The sequence below is a fragment of the Ursus arctos genome, unplaced genomic scaffold (assembly GCF_023065955.2).
Source record: "Ursus arctos isolate Adak ecotype North America unplaced genomic scaffold, UrsArc2.0 scaffold_8, whole genome shotgun sequence".
NCBI lineage: Eukaryota > Metazoa > Chordata > Mammalia > Carnivora > Ursidae > Ursus > Ursus arctos.
In genome coordinates this window covers 53862255-53876199 of record NW_026623100.1, presented here as the reverse complement: position 1 = coordinate 53876199, position 13945 = coordinate 53862255, and positions in this window count along the sequence as shown.

The following is a 13945-nucleotide window of genomic DNA, read 5'->3' as shown; positions in this document are numbered from 1 at the left end:
TTTCAGCAAATTATTTAAGTGACCCCTTTATCTCAACAAAATGTTTTAGTTTTAAGCATCATATATGCTTAAACTTAGACCAACATGTTTAAATAAAGGAATTAAGACCAGTATTTCTGTGAGATAGAGCAAGTATGAATCATGGGCATTCATCAGGAGATGGGGAATGTTCAGAGATAAATTGGTGTTGTGTGGTTTAGTTGTCCACTTCCAATGTGCACTCTGAAAGTTCTGGCACTCAATTTTACTAAGAAAAGAACTTTAATTTGTAGAAAGACAAAAAAAAAATTTTTTTTAATGAAAAGGAGACCAGGTTAAGGAGAATGGTTTGCAGCAGGATGAAGTTACAGCGGCCATATAAATTTTCAGCATATTCTTAGAGGACCAAGCACTTGTTGCTTCAACAGGCATTTCCCAGCACCAAGAAAATGCTCATAAATGTTTGTTGACCTGCTTCTGTAAGTTTTTATTGTCTCTTTGGCTGCTCCCTGCTCTTCTATTTGTTTTGTAGTGTCTTTCTTCAAATAGAACATTCCTCTGGATACCAGCTCCTGATAGATAAACACTGGAGTCTGACACTTACAGTCAATTCTCCAAGATGAAAGACCATATATCTAGTTTGTGACTTTGACTCCAATGACCCACTCAGTTATAGGGAGCTCTAAGAATCTATTGGTGGGCAGCCCTCCTGGGAGGCAGGCATCTTTCCAAAGGGAAAGGAATGCTATCTTAAAGTAAAATATTCCTAGAACATTCCTCTGCTTGCCAGGATATTTAGGCAAAACTGAATAAATAAAGATCAACATATAAAAAATCAAAACAAGCTAAGTGTTGAGTGACATAAGTAAATACATTTTTTCACATCATTTGCATAGTTTCATCTCTTCTTGATAGCCCTGGGGTTCCATTAATCAATTATTTTAACATTAGATGATATATAGATTTAAACTGATCTGAAAACATCTCTAGAACATTCCAAAAGAAATATCTGATATCATCATAGCATCATGCTTAAAAATGCTGACCCTGATGTTAATTCTTCTCTCTACCTCATTTCCACTGTTTCAACACTGTTATTTTGTACAAGTTATTTAAATATCTGTGTCTTCTTTCTTTAATACTTCTTTCACACATTAATGTAAGTAATTAGGTTAGAAAAATGCCAGGTACATAGTAAGTGCTCAATAAATACTGGCTCATATAATTTTAATAACAGTTTAATTTCATGTCATTGTTTTTCCTCATATATATGATTTCATTGTGGCTATCTAATAAAACTATATTCATAAGAAACTGTCAGATAAAACAAAAGAATCTATTTTCAAGTCTTATTTAATATGAAGACATAAAATTAAATTTCAGTGTATTGGGGTGTTATTCCATGTGAAAGGAGGTATATGGGGTTATCTGGAAAAAAAAAAAAAAACATAAGCCACAGGGACTAAACAAAGTAACAAAGTTAGCTTTCCCTTAGACAACTGTTATGTGATGTCTGCTTTTGGAATAGTTGAAAGCAAAGTACAGCAAGGTGCCATCTATTCAAAGAGATATATACTAGATATATACTCCATGAGGTAGGGATATTTGTCTCTTTTTTTAACTGTCCTACCCCAATGCCCACAAAATTTCCTGGTACATAAAGGGTGATCCCTAAATACCTGTTGTGTAAAGAATATGCCATATCATCAAGGCCGTACACTGAAAAGACCATCAGTGGTTTCAAATAGGAGCCATAAATCAAAATCTTACATGCAGATGCTTTGGTTGTTTTTGAAATCTGTTTCTCAAAGGGGCAACTCTCAATATAGCACATTCCAGGTGGAGTTGCAGTGGGTGGCCATTGATTAGACATTAGCTAAGTAGTGATTTTCTTGAAAGACACTGCTTACAGAGGATATAATCCTAAAGAATCTTTAGTAGTGCCTGGATTTTTTTAGCACTGTCATCAGGAAAGGCAGGAACACATCCTTAAATTCTAAGAAACAGAATAATAAAAGTAAGGCAATATGGATATTTTGAGGTAGGAAAATATGAGTACCAAGTATGAAAAAAATTTATGCCAAAAGAAGAAAGACCAATCACAGTGGGGGTGGATATTACAGTTACAGGGGATTTTTCTGTTGCATGACTTCCTTTCTTAAGCTTTTCTCCTCATGAAAATTGGCTCGATGTTGTAGGAAAATAAAACTGCCGAAAATAAGAACTTTAGAAAACTTCCTTTGTGCTCTTTTAAGTATTCAAAGAGAAGCTAAATAATTTTGGACAGCAAAATTTCATTAATATTTTCCTTATGCATTTGTACATACTCATATTTTCTCACAGTGTCATCTTTTATTTTCTTCTTTCTTTCATGCCCCAATCCACAAAGCAATGGATATACTTTAATAGAAAAAAAGGAAAGGGTCAAAAACAAAATTTTCACAGGAGAGCCCAAAAATGTATTAAAAAATTTGACCAAATAATCAGAGAAATATATAATACCAATATGTTTCCTACTTATCAAATTAATGAAGATTTAAGGAAATGACATCTAATGTTAATGAGAGACAGAGGCATTTATAAATCTTCTGGGATGGCAAATTGATACACGCTTTCTGGAAATCAGTATGAGGACACGTGTGAATAGTCTGAAAAACAGCCCTATCTTTCATCTAGAAAATTCATTTTTATTTATCCATATACTAAGGAGATAATCAGAATGATGTCAAAGTTTCTTCCACAAAGATGATCACGTAACTTTATATTAGTATTTGAATATAACCTAAAAGGTAATGATTATATTTCATACTTATTTATTAATATTTATTGGCATGTTTTATTCTAGGAAGTATTTAAGGAACATGAATAATTAAGTCAAACATAGGTCATGCACCTGATGAATACTATGAATCTTGAAATGGTATTAAAGTGTATATACACTGATGTTGGAAAATGTTTCTATTGTTAATTAAAAACATCAGGAATCACAGTTTAATGTATTATTAACTACAAAAAAATAAATGGATAGAAGAAAATAATAAATGAAAGGCAGACTCCATCCAGAATGTTAATAGCTATTGCTTTTGGGTGAGGAGGTAAGGAATGATCATTTGAAGAACATTCCACACAGCAACAGCAGAATACATGTTAACTATACTTTATAAAGGAGCATTTACCAAGATAGACCGTATTCTGGGCTTTTGAAAAAATCTCAGTAAATTGAAAATGATTTAAGTTATACAAGAATAGCATAAAAAATTGTTATATAATGAAAGTAGAATAAAATTAGAAGTCAGTAACAGAAATATATCTGTAAAATTTACCAATTTGGGGAACTAAATAATATCCTTACAAATAATCTATGGATCAAAGAGAAAATAAAAAAGAAAAATCAGAAAATAGTTGATACTGAATACAAAAACTCATGGCACACAGTAATTAAAGGGAAATTTACAGCATTTAATGCCTACAATAAAAACCAGATTTAATTACTTAACATCCACCTTAAGAAACTAGTTAAGGAAGGCAAATAATATATAACACAAAATATAGCCTATATAGAAGAAAAAATATAATAAAGACCAGAGTGAAAATTAATGACCATAAGACAAAAAAACAATAAAGAAAATCACCAAAAGGTGGTTTTTTGAAAATATTGATGAAACTAACATAACTGATCAGGAGGAAAAAAGAAAACACAAGTGACTAACATCAAGAATGAGAGAGGTGACATCACTACAGATTCTACAGATACTTAAAGGAAAACTTAAATAAATAGAAAGATATATCATGGTCATTGATCATAAAATGCAGTTTTGTTAAGGTATCAAGTCTCCCCAGATTGATCTACAGATTTGATTAAATCATAACCAAAATACAAGCACGATTTTTTGATATGAATTAATATGCTGATTCTAAAATTAATATGGAAATACAAAGGACCTAGAATACTTAAAAAAAAAACTTGCTTTTAAAAATTGGAAAAAAAATTGGAGAATTAGGCCTATTGGACTTCAAGCCTTATTATAAAACTATGGTAATCAGGAAAATATGGCATTGACATCCAGATAAACAAAGAGACCAATTGGGATGAATAAAGAATAAAAAATAGATCTACACATAAAACATCAATTGGGTTTTTTAGGAAGGTGCAAAAACTCTTGGTAGAGAAAGGACAATCTGCTTGCAAAAAAATAAACATCCATCTGTACTTTGCACTACATACAAAAATTAAGTAAAATGAATTATGGATATTCATGTAACACCTAAAATTATAAAACATATAGAAGAAACATAGAAGAAAATATTTGTGTGGGGGTTAAGCTAAGATTTCTTAGATTACACACTAAAAGCAAGACTCGTAAAAGAAAAAAACTGATTAATTAGACTCAGCAAATGAAGAACCTCTGCTCTTCAAAAAATACTGTTAAGAGAATGAAAACAAGTTGCAGTGCAGGAGAAAATATTTGTAAATCACATATATGATGAAGGATTTGTATGAAGAATATATATAAGAAAATGCTCAAAACTCAGTAAGAAAACAAGCAATCCAACTGAAAAAAAATGGGTGAAAGATTTGGACACTCCACCAAAGTAGTATGTAGATGACAGATAAGCCGAGTTATCTTTTGAGATACTCCACAGTAATGGTTTCAAAAATGCAAACTGAGACCACAATGAGATGCCTCTACACACAGTCTAAAACAGACTGGTTATACCAGATCTTGCTGGGGATGTGGCACAATGCCAACTTTCCATTGATTTTAGGAATGTAAAATGGTACAACCACTTTGAAACAAGTTTGACAGTTTTTTTACAAGGTTAAACATACTGCTACTTTATTACCCAGCCATTTCACAACTCAGTATGTACATCCATATAAAAACGTATACTTGAACGTTTATAGAAACTTTACTTACAATAGGCAAATACTCAGAACAACAAAAACGTTCATCAACAAAGGGATGGACAGCAAATTGTGGAATATCCACACATTAAAATCCTACTTGAGGTCTGGGGGGAAGAAATTGAACTAGTTATACACACGACATGGATGAATCTCAAAATAATTACACCAAGTGAACAAAGCCAATAAAAGGCAGTATACACTCTATGATTTTATTTGTATAAAACTCTAGAAAGTGCAAATTAATTCATTCTGATAGAACACAGATTAGTGGTTGCCTGGGGATGCAGGGAACAGTGAAGAGAGGGATAGAGGGACAACAAATGGGCACGAAAAAACCATTTTGTGTTATGGATATATTCACTATCTTGACTTCCGATTATGTTTTTAATGGGTGTATGTATATGCCAAACTTAGCAAATTGACACTTCAAATATGAGCAGTTCACTGTAACTTAATTATACCTCAATAAATCTGTTTTAAAAAAAATTTAAGTAGCCATAATATTCCTGGAGAAGAACAAAGTGAGTGGGTTTGTTCCAACCAGACTTTTTATAATGCTGCTCTAAATAAGATAGTGTGATACGCATGTAAAGATAGACAAATAGAGCAGTGGAATAAAATAGAAATCCCAGAAAAAGACCCAAGCATATGTAGAGTCTTAATTTATAAAAAGAGTGCTACTCCAAAGCTGGGAAAGGAAAATATTTTTCAATAAATCATGCTGGGGCATTTTATATCTATAAAAATAAAAATGAAATTTGGCTCCTACTTCATGTCATACACAAAACTATCTTTTATATAGAAAATAAATCAAAATGTGAAAAGCGAAACAATAAAGAACCTGTAGGGACAATCAAGGAGAACATCTTTATGATCTTAGATAAGTAAAATATGTCTCAAACAAACCAAAAACTCTAATCACGACATTAAGATGAATAAACTTGAGTACATTAAGACTGTTCATCAAAAGACTCCATTAAGAGAGTGAAAAGGCAAGCTATAGTCTTGGTAAAGAAATTTTAGTAACAAATAACATGGATATATCCAAAATACCTAAGCTCTAAAATCAGTAAGAAAAAATAGACAACTAAGCAGAAAATAAGCAAATGACTTCAAGAGGCATGAGAACACTGAAATGCCAAAAGTCCATGAAAAAATGATCAAGCTCATTGGTAATCAGGGAAATGGAAAATAAGACCACAATGACATACTACCATGTACCCTCTAGAATGACTACACTTTGCAGTCTGACATCTGACACACAATGGGAACTCGCATGCACTGCTGCAGGGGTGTAAATTAGTACTATTACTTTGGTAAACTATTTGGCATTATTCACTACAGTTGATCATGTACATAGTTTATAATCTAGCCAATTCTATATTTATATAGAAGTGAGTGTAAGTTCAGATCAGCTAGTTCCGGCTCAAAGACCCAGCTGTTAAATTTTCAGAAACTGCAATCCGACTTAAGATCAGCAGTAGCTTGAAAATGGTCACGATGATAATATTTACGTTAGAATCCTGTTGAATGCCATTCATTGGGGCCCTTTTTATTTTTCTCTGGAGTATCGGTACATGCTATGTGCAAAGCAACATAATGTGTAAAGAAATGCTTATAGTAGTAGTATTTGCAATAGCCTCAAATCAGAAACAACCTAAATGTCCATCTAAGGCAGAAATGATGAGCTGTGGTATATCTATACACCAGAATGTTTCACGGCAATACAAAGAGATGAAGTACAGGTACGTGCAGCCATAGTAATTATTATAATTATAAAAAAGTCCTAGTAATATCAGATACTTAATATGTGCCAGGTCATCACTCTCTCTGTCCCTTTCTCCCTCTCTTTTAAATATATGTATGTGTTTGCATCCTTAGAAAAACAATTGACTACATATTGAAGTGCTATCTTTGTATGATGACATTATATATAGGTTATTTCCTCTTTTCTTTATACTTTATTTCTTTAATACCGATGAAATATTGCTTTGTAATCAGGAAAAAGCAATAGAATTATCTTGTTTTAAAAATAAAATATGGGGGCACCTGTGTGGCTCAGTGGTTAAGTGCCTGCCTTTGGCTCAGGTCATGATCCTGGAGTCCTGGGATCGAGCCCCACGTCAGGGTCTGTGCTCAGTAGGGAGTCTGCTTCTCCATCTCCCTCTGCCTGGCTCCCTGCTCCTGCTTTCTCTCTCTCTCTCTCTCTCTCTCTGTCTCTCAAATAAAGAAATAAAAACTTTTTAAAAAATAAAGAAATAAAAATAAAATATAAAATGGTGGTCATGGTAGCAGGGGTATGATTTCTTATATTGCTCAGGTGGTGTCACTGTAGATGCGGGGGGTAGATAGATGGGATTCGAAATCTGGTATATGTCTTATGAGATGTGTGACTCTGTAGAAATTATTTAACCTTACTGAAATTTGTTTCCTTCAACTATAAAACTGGAGTAGTGGCATATAGCTTACCTCACAGGATATTTGTGAAAATAAAAATGAGATCTATGTGCCTCGAGGAGTGATTAGCACAGAACAGGAGTGCAATATATTTTATCTACTATATTAATGTTTCTTTACTTCCAGCTCTTTTAAGTTAGTGCTTAATCTACTAGAAGTGCCTCTAATATCGTGTATTTGGACTGTGATAAAGATGGAACACCTTTGTAATTAATAGGGTACCCTTGTTCTTTAGCTTATCGGCACAAGTGATTGAAAATTCAATAGTAGGATTCTGGAGGTATCAAGAGAGGAGGGTTTAATTAAATAGGTAATTTGTGCCTGAGTTTATTCAGATAATTTTTACAATTTTGTGTGCATGTGGTTGATTTATTTACCTGTGTTAAGTCCTTGAAATGTGAGGGTATTACGTTCACTGACACTTACATGCAGCCCATGGAGGACAGACATGTTTCTTTATCAGCTCTGCCATATTGGCTAATTCTTTCCTTCTCTGCTCTCTCTGGCTTTCTATTTTGAACAGACACAGCCTGTTGAGCAAGTTTACTGTGAAGGGATAGTTACTACCACTGTGTGTGCAATTAGGTTCTGCTAGTGTAAGCTCTGACTCATTAAATGCTACACCCATGCTTTAACTGAGAGAATGCATTTAACTTTGATTCAGTCAATGAATTGTTAATTAAACCTTCTTGATCTTTGTCAGAGAAACATCCCACCAGGGTACATAAATGGTTTAGTTATTTCGAAGGCTTTTACATTTCTTTTGGATTAGGTACAGCACCCTGCTAACCACATTAAAAGAGGAAAAAGAAGTATTCTGATGAATATTTACCTACCATGCGTGCCCATCATCAACATGAGAATTCTGAATCCTAGAGTAGAAGCAGATTTGGGGGGATTCATGCAGGAAATGTGGTTTGGGTTTTTGTTTTATTTTTATTTGTTTTTTTTTATTGTCTTTGCTTTAAAAGCAATTAGAACTTCAATTACTGTATTTTAAAGAGTGCAAAATTTCAGGGGATACTATAATTAAAAAAACCCCACAAATGTTGGTGAGAACGTGGAGAAATTAGAACTCTCATATATTGCTAGTGGAATATAAAACTGTTCAGCCATTATGGGAAACAGTTTGTTGATTCTTTCAAAGTTAAACAAAATTACCATGTTACCCTGCAATCCCACTCCTAGATTTGTTTTGCAAATACATACGGCTTTATTTAGTTTCTTTGGGTTGCAGAAGTGTCAATAGTGGGCTGAGACCTCCTGGGAGGGCAGAAGCAGGTAGGCAGCCCCCAGACCCTCTGGGGAGGGAGGGTGCAGCAGCAGAAAGAGGTGATGTCCCTTGCGAGTCCCAAGGCCAGCCCCTTCCCAGGCTTCCAGGACAGGGAGGGGATCAGGGGCCAGTAAGGGCCAGATATCCTTGAATTTGGGGCCAAAGTATATGGGCAGGCCATTTGTCATACTAAGGCATGGACTCAGGCAGGAGTGCTCCTCCTACCTGGTGGCCCCCCAAAATGATTGTTATCAGGAAGCCGTATGCACCCTTAAGACTTGAGCCTGTTTCATGAGGCTCCTTGTGCCTGGGAGAAGCAGTGAGATGTGCTAAGGGCAGGGCTACATTTCCGGTTTTGCCCTTCCTCTCTTTGGGCCCCTGTCTCCTGCTCTGTCACAACAGGAGGCAAGACTAGATGATCTCTCAGTTCTTCCAAATTCTATGGTCTAAGGCTCCTTCCTCAACTCCAGGATGCCCTTGTTGTGGAAAATAAAAATCAGACCGCTGAGAAACCAACTGACATGTGGAGAAGTAGGAGAACTTGGGTTTATTTTATACTGGCGGACCCAGATGAGCTCACACTTGAAATTCTGGGCCCTGGGGTAGTGGGGTTACAGAGCTTTTATAGGGCAGTGCAGGGGGTCAAGTTACAAGGGCTGTGCTGACTGCTGGTAGGTGGGTATAAATTGGGGGGGGGGAATGCTGCAGGCAGAAACAGTGGTCAGGGCAGTGGCGGGAAGCTCATGGGGGAAACCTGTTTACAGAGGCAGAAATGGCTGGTTATCTCTTGCTCAAGCGGGTCTTCTGGTTTTGTCTTAATATTACTAGTAACTTCCCATCTTCTGAGGCCTGCTGGCCTGGGCCTGCTCTGGGTGATTTTCCTCTTCACCCTCAGGCTGGGACAATGATTTAGAAAGGGCATTTTTAAGACAAGAAAAAGGTGGCAGGCAAGGGTGGTCTCAGCCTCTGGGAAGATGTTGGAGTGGGCAGTTCTTTACCCCCCAGAATTGAAAACAGGTACTCAAACAAAGACACCTGTGTGCATGTTCACAGCAGCACTATTTATAATAGCCAAAAGGTGAAAACAGCTGTGCTCATCAGGGATGAATGAATAAACAAACTGTGGTATATACATACAATAGAATATTATTCAGCCATTAAAAAAAAAGTAGTGAGTGATACATGCTACAACATGGATGAACCGCAAAAAGATTATGGTAACTGAAAGAAGCCAGATGCAAATGGTCCATGTTGTATGGTTCCATTTACATGAAATGTCTAGAATCAACAAATTCTTAGAGACAGAATGCAGATTGGTAGTGATCAGGGGCTGGGAGAGGGGAGGAAATGGGATGGAACTGCTTGATGTGTATGGAAATTTCCTCTAGAGCAATGGAAATGTTTTAAAACTAGCTAGAAGGTTCTACAATGCTGTGTAAGTGCTACACGCCACTGAATTGTTCACTGAAAATGGTTAATTTTATGTTATGTGAATTTCAACTCAATAAATTATTTTTAAAAATTTCAGAGGCTATAAAGTATATGCTGACTTACAGAAAAGTGTTTTCCTATCAAGCAATTTATTAAGTAACTGAGCATTTCTATGGTAGTAAGTACAGAACATAGAATCAGTAGGCGCCAAGGAATAGAACACAGAATCAGACAAAAAGACTTTAATATTCAAATTAACTAAAAAAAAAAACAAAAACAGCTGTACCCATTTCTCCCACCCCTTACCCCCCACTTCTGGCAACCACTACAGTTTGTATCTATGAGCTTAGTGTATATATATATATATATATATATATATATATATATATACACACACACACAAATTCTACTTGATCTTGGTGTACAATCCTTTTAATGAATTGTTGAATTTGGTTAGTAATATTTTTTGAGGATTTTTTTTCACATTATGTTCATAGGGCATGCTGGCTTATAATTTTCTTTTCCTGCGGCATCCTTGTTTGGTTTTGGTATCAGGGTAATGTTTGCCTTGTAAAACAAGTTTGGAAGGGTTCTCTCCTCTTCTATTTTATGGAGGAGTTTGAGAAGGATTGGTGTTAATTTTTCTTTGAATGTTTGGTAGAATTCACCAAAGCTGTCTCGTCCTGGACTTTTGTTTGTTGGAAGGTGTTTCTGTTTGTTTTAAAGATTTCATTTATTTGAGAGAGAGAGAAAGTGTGTGTGCACAAGCGGGGAAGGGACAAAGGGAGATGCAGACTCCCCACTAGGCAGGGAGCCCGACATGCTGCTCAATCCCAGGACTCCAAGATCATGACCTGAGCCGATGGCAGATGCTTAACCGACTGAGCCACCCAGACACCCCTATTGGAAGGTTTTTGATTACTGATTCAATCTCCTTACTAATAATCGGTCTTTTCATGTTTTCTGCTTCATCATGATTCAGTCTTATCTGTTCCTAGGAATTTTTCCATAACTTCTAGGTTGTCCAATTCATTAGCTTATAATTATTCATAGTAGTCTCTTATGATCCTTTGTATTCCTGTGGTATCCGTTATAACATTTCCTCTTTCATTTCTCATTTTACTATTTGAGTCTCATCTCATTTTTTCTTGGTGAGTCTAGCTAAGAATTTGTCAATTTCGTTAATTTTTTCAAAGAACCAGTTCTTCGTTTCATTGATCTTTTATGTTGTCTTTTTTGTCTCTATATCATTATATTGATATGTTTCAATTAAAGAGGACCCAAAATAGTAAATTTCCAAATTATGAAACAAATGAAAATACACAATATCTGAGTTTATTGTGACTATTTTCATCACTGATGGGCTTTTAGCATTATATATTAATAATTTAAAGCAGAACATGAAAACTTTGAATTATAGTGCTGAGGTCTGACTAGTTTTTAGTAAGCTCTTATTTGTGCATGAGTTTCTTAAGGAATCAACTCTGAATCCCTACAGGGAATGACATATAGCAACAGCTCAATATAAATATTTTTAAATAGATCAATTGGTTCTCTTAATGTACAGCATGAAGAGTTGGAAAAGAATAAACACAAATGAAGTTGAAGTTAGACATTCATCCATAGTATCCATCAATGGGACAGTATTTTTCAATTTATATAAACATTGTGTTTAGAGGAAAGAGCTAATATTATATAATATATGATACCCCAATGAAATATGCCTGTCTGGTTTTTTAAATGGATCATTTAGCACTGAATAAAAATACTAGATTTCTCTGGTCTCCCATCATGCCAATTGTAGAAGATTTTCTATGTTGGAAATTGATAAGAATTTGACTTTAAATAGCACTTTATATTTTTTAGCATTGTTAAGGTACTTTCCTGGGCAGTGACTTAATGAGGTGAGCTTAGAATGACTATGTATGCAATGGGAAAAGACACTTTTACTCACTTGGACAGTAAAATCATTTCACTGAGAGAATAATGTTAGAACATCAAGATTTATGTCTACATCTATTTATGTCTGTATCTGATTCACAGATCCTGAATTTTTCTTCTATGTGGCATGAATCAATGCAAAAGTAGTCTGTTATAGTAAAGCCCATCTTTAAAACTTTCACATTTAAGCAGTCTATTGACTATATTCCATCATTTGATGGAATAAAGTTACTTTTTTCATCATTTGATAAGCCCATGACTCAGAAAAGAGATCTTAGCAATGTCCCTTAGAACACAGACTATAGTCATAAATTACAACATTGTTTACATTGTTGAAACAATTTCTCTCTAGTACATTTTACGTCTAGTGTGACAATGACAATTGTGTTTGGGGATTTAGCAGAAAACAAGGGTTGAATTATCACTAGACCCCTAAAAATCTTTAAGACGTGATGAATTCATTTTTATGTCTTTGTCTTAGTTTCCACAAATGTACTACGGAAATGATATTAGTCATCTCGTAACTTCTTTTTTCGAGATGTTTGGAGGATACACACATATTTTTTAAGCATCTGGGAGTTAGGGGGATGATCTGCAATTTAAGTCCACAAGTAAGAGTGAGACAGTAATAGGAAAAGCTACACCAAACTGCCGGTGGCTTTTAAATTTTCTCTCTCTTCTCAGAAAATTTAAAATTGGTGACAAAGAATTTCTTGGCAGTCTATAAAAGGAAAATTAGCCTTAATGTTTTGCGTCTTGAAGGTAACATTCAATAATAAAAACCAGGCAATATCCAAACTTTTCCACCATGAGCTATCTGCCAGAAAATGGTTTGTGAGGTTTTGTTCTGCTAGTTCTTTTAGAAGTAGTGAATTTGCTTATAGGTCTGTGGAAACCTTTTTGAATATAGCCTCTTGCCGGAAGCTCAAAATTATTTAGTGCTGACTGTAATTGCATCTTGGAGGAGGTAACTGACAGCATGTTGACTAGTATTGCCAAAAATAAGCCTTTTAGGTTTCCTGAGAACACATTTTAAAATACTGGTTTTTGCTTGAAGATTATCTCGCTTGCCAAAGAATCCGTTGGTTTTTTTTTTTTTTTAAATAAGAAAATATATTTATAAGTCTGAGGCGTTGAATTTTCTTTAAAAAAATTTCCAATAACTTGGAAGCTATAAAAATTAGAAGGAAAATGGTGTAAGGTAACTCGAAACTGTTTTTGTTAATGCTGAGATGTTAATTTCCCTTCAGCATCCTGTGTAACAATTTCTTTTGCAAACAAAAATTGCAAAGTCATCAGGATATTCACACCTATGTAAATATTAAAATGATGGCAATTTCGTATTTTTGTCATATTATGTCCGATAATCTTTTCTACACAATCGAAAAATCATAATTTTTTTTTTCTGATAACTGAGCTGTTTTGTCTCAGGAAACCTATTCATGTCTTACGTTAACTAAACTACATCCTGCTAATGGTCTGCACTGCCTACCCATATAGGAGAAAAATCAGCATAATCCTATAGAGTATACAGCAATGAGTTTATTGTGTTTCATTTTTATTAACAAATACACTCGGAACTAGTAAGAAAATGAATCATCTGTCATCATCACTTTCATGGAAATGAGTGCATTTCCATCTTGAATCCATTTATTCAACCTAGTTATGAATCATTCCTGGTAATTTTTTGGTGGGTAAAAAATCACAGACATAGGCTGAGCTTGGAAGCACAATTTTTCTATAAAACTATGTTTGGAACTGGAAGCTAATCTTTAGAGAGCCATGCTACATTTCTGCACTTTAAATTCATATCAAATCATGAAATTTATTTTATTTTATTTTACTATGTTGGCTCTCTAAGTACTATACATGACTTACATATAAAAGCATTACCAGAAATAAGTAGAAAATTTGACATTATGTTTTTCTAAATTTCTAAGAAGTATTTTGTGTAG